The following is a 3,958-nucleotide window of genomic DNA, read 5'->3' as shown; positions in this document are numbered from 1 at the left end:
CGGTATTAGGCTATTTATATATATAATATATTTTGTGAATGGACATCACATATCTGTAAATATATTTTCAATTCTAGTGGTACCTACTAGGGGAGCGCAGTTAACTATTGTAGACAGACTCTAGTACACTGTGAGCGTTTTTTTGCTGCATCTGTGCTGTGAATAAGACACAATATTTAAAACACGATATGGTGCGCTACACTTCTCGAAGCAGCACAGTCGCGCCAGACGTCTCGCACTTTATAGCCTATAGGCACTAGGACACATCTGTATGAAGACAATTCTATATCTCTATGATTATTATTATAACTTATTGTTGGGTTGAACCATATTAGTTAACCTTTTATGTCCTAATGATGCCGCCAGGTTTCCTAAGCAACTCCAATGCACAAATGTAGCTTCCAGGACTGTGTAAAATACTGTTTGATGGATTCAGCACCTGCAAGCTGAACAAAATTTGCTTCTGGGCTGTATACAGCAATATAGAAGTTTAAGGTGGTCAGTAACATCCTGTTTTGGTGGGGGTAAGCCCCCCCCCTTGACGCCCCCCCCCCCTTTCGTTCGGCTGCCCATGACAGAATGTTTTATTGTATTATATGGAGTAGAGAGTAACCACATATTATTAGTTTAGGATAATGCAACTGACTTTACCTTTTATGTGCAACATCATTGCAATTACATTTATAAATTATATGTATGAAATTTGTATCTCAGATGTTGAAAGTTAAATAAGCCTGTGGCGTTATTAATGATCACGTCCTATTACATGGCAAATATAATGAGGGAACCACAGATGCAGTGTCTCATGTGTGCTAGTTAAGCTACGTAATTACTCACTGTATAAATATATTTTGGGATTTACAGTATGTAATGTATTATGTTTTCAGAATATCAAGTGTAATTTCCTACTGAATAAATATAATTTGTTATTTACCCTCTAGTACCACTAATCAAAGCTGTCAATCTGTTTCCTGGAAACACTGAAAAACTACTTTTGAATTTCTAAAGGTGCGTATCCACTATGCGATTAAACAGGGTGATTGAACGATAAAAACATCATTATCGTTCAATCGCTTGTTAATCGATTGCAAATCGGGCAGTTTAATGTCAAAAACAATCAGCGATACCAGCGCCCGCTGGTCGTTTTTGACATCTATCATCGCCCGAACATGCTGGTCAACCTGACGACATTGTCAGGTTCAGCATGTTAGGGGATGATTGATGTGCCTACACTGAACAACTGATCGTTCAGTGTAGGAACATCACAGACGGTGAAATGTCTACACAATTACTATGTCGTACAAAAGAAAGAAAAGAATTCTGCACAGAACTCAAAAACTAGCAAAGATGATGATAATTATTGATAGAAACCAACCGTTATATAATATAGATACAGCTGTATCAATAGTTGTTGTTGGTGGTGCTCCCACAGCCCAATGTTTACATAGGTACAAAGGACAAAGAAAGAAAGAGAGGGCTATTCGCTGGGGCACTCTTCATGACAAATGTCCACTTTCATTTATGGTTGTTGATTGATAATAGAAAATGATATCAATTACACCCTACATAACCAAATGTTACACAACCTTATGTGCACAGCCAATAGAAAAAGGATTGGTGTTTGAGCATATTAGCAATACATGATCCAACCTATTTCCTCATATTAAAAATTAACTTTTAATCAGAGTTGTATTAAAAACTGAAAATGAATATCCCTTCAAACAATATTAGAGTTATTAGATAATGGCGAAAATAGAATGTATTGAAAAATAAGATAAAATCTCTACATGCGTTCATACATACATGTGGATAGGTAAATACCCTGGTCGTAAATAAATAACCATTGCAATAAAATATTTTATCCTCTGGATATATGTGGGTTGTTATAATGGTACTGAGTTGCCACTCTGCTGAGTTACCAATCGTCCTAATCCACCTCCGGTATTAATGACCTACAACACCTGGTATTCCCAAGTGGTCTCCCATCCAGGTACTGACCAGGCCCATAACTGTATAACTTCCAAGATCAGACGAGATTGGGCATATCCAGTATGGTAAGATTGTAGATAATTCCCAACTGGGGAGTGTAAATACCCAGGTACACACAGCGTAAGAGTGTATGTAGGACTAACTCAACAGAGAAGTCCACTTTGTTAAATAATACACAGTATCAATAAAAGTATTGCATGAGCGTACATTAATTGCAATTATACAGTAAGTCACATGGTTAGACATATAAAGTAAAACAGTCAAGTATAATTGTCTGACTGATTACTAATGTATTTGATCAGTCAAATAATATGTTCCAATAGGCTCTTAAATATGCTGTTCATGTGACAGTGATATTTGTATATTAATCTAAAATAGCATAAATGCACGTAATACGGTCTGTATGATAAATGATTAGATTCAATCTTATTAATAGGCAGTTTGTAAATAGTGCATTCTAACCACTAAATCGTACAATAAGTAGCATAACAGGTGATTCCATTCAATCCTGTGAGTAGGCAATTAGTGATAACACTTTCCAAAAGCCTAATCATAAATGGTTAGCACAGCAGCCAGAATAAAGTGATGCGTATTGTAATATATCTCAGACCTCATAAGGCTCATAAGGTACGCAGAAAAAAATATATAGGTTGTCAGTATAATACTTATCCTCCACTATAAACAGACAGAGTATGTGCTCGTCTAATGAGTAAGTAATGAGCATATAGATATATGCAATCATCCAAATAATTAGCTCAAATGTTATTAGGATTTACTTGCACACTTATGAAATAAACAATAGACTAGAACAGCACTATAAATAAGTGTATGTCACACTGAAATAGGGGAGTAAATTCCCCCGCTGGATCAGCAAAAAAACCGTATAATCACAATATAAAAAACTCTACGTGTTGCTCATGAAAAAAATATCTGTATTGACACGGAGGTCATTTACAGGCTCACATATAATCCAGGGCAAAAATGTCTGTAGTGACACAAAGTCAGTTACAGGCATACATTCGATCCCAGGGTAAGACTACTTGGAGTCCGATCACTGCATAACTCGGATATCCAAGGAAGAAGGACGCGCGTTTCACCCTGTCCAGGGGCTTGTTCACCTCACACATATCACGTATTCTGAGAATATACTCCTTAAATGTGTATATCCGGCAAATGATTCCACAAAACTCGGAGTATCATTGGCTAGTAAGACACGTGATGTGTCTGCATTAGCCTATCATGACCGTTCATCTGGTCCAATCGTCACAAAGGTCAAATCGCTTTGCATGCTGGGAATTGTAGTCTGAAAACGTACACAGGGATAGTCATCATCTTATATACCCCAACATCCAAGATAAATCATAAGTCCACATTCGGTGGTGCTACAGAGGAAGCGTAGCCATACAGCAAAAATTCTAAAGTGGTGCTAATAAAATATAGCGCTTATGTATTGGGTGATGGCCACGCATGTGGACCAATCACTGTAGATGCTGAGTACATTGCATGCTGGGATCTGTAGTATATGTGTACTACAAAATCGTCAACATAGTGAATGGTATTGCATATTCCGGTAGATAATATGTTATAAAAAATGTCAGGGAGTACTTATATATTAAAGGATGGCCACATATAAGGGACAATCAGATACTAAGTGCATTGCACACTGGATTCTGTATTTCATCCACTCATCTATGTACTACAAAGTCACCATCTTGATATAAGATGCATTGCATGCTGGGAATTGTAGTGTATACTGAAAGAACGTTATGGTATATTCGGTCTGAGATAAATAATAGGTCCAACCTAGTGGGACTGCAAACGAGCACATTGCCATATAAGAATTCCTTATAGAATAGAGGAAGACAATAATACATATGTGTTTTTAGGTGTTAACCACAGATGTGGGCCAATCACCGCAAGCATCATATATGTTATATACTGGGAACTAAAGTTTCTATATTAATTGGTG

At 36.9% G+C, this 3,958-nt stretch overlaps 1 pseudogene; it reads right to left on the bottom strand.

Annotated features, from left to right (window-relative positions):
* Window positions 1–1,949: 1,949 nt before the first annotated feature.
* LOC148509519 (5S ribosomal RNA) lies at window positions 1,950–2,068 on the bottom strand (annotated as a pseudogene).
* Between the last annotated feature and the right edge of the window lie 1,890 nt (window positions 2,069–3,958).

Source organism: Taudactylus pleione, unplaced genomic scaffold (assembly GCF_031769625.1).
Source record: "Taudactylus pleione unplaced genomic scaffold, aTauple2 ptg000321l, whole genome shotgun sequence".
Classification (NCBI taxonomy): domain Eukaryota; kingdom Metazoa; phylum Chordata; class Amphibia; order Anura; family Myobatrachidae; genus Taudactylus; species Taudactylus pleione.
Note: the sequence above shows the minus strand (reverse complement) of the source record. Positions and strands in the feature narration are given on the sequence as shown.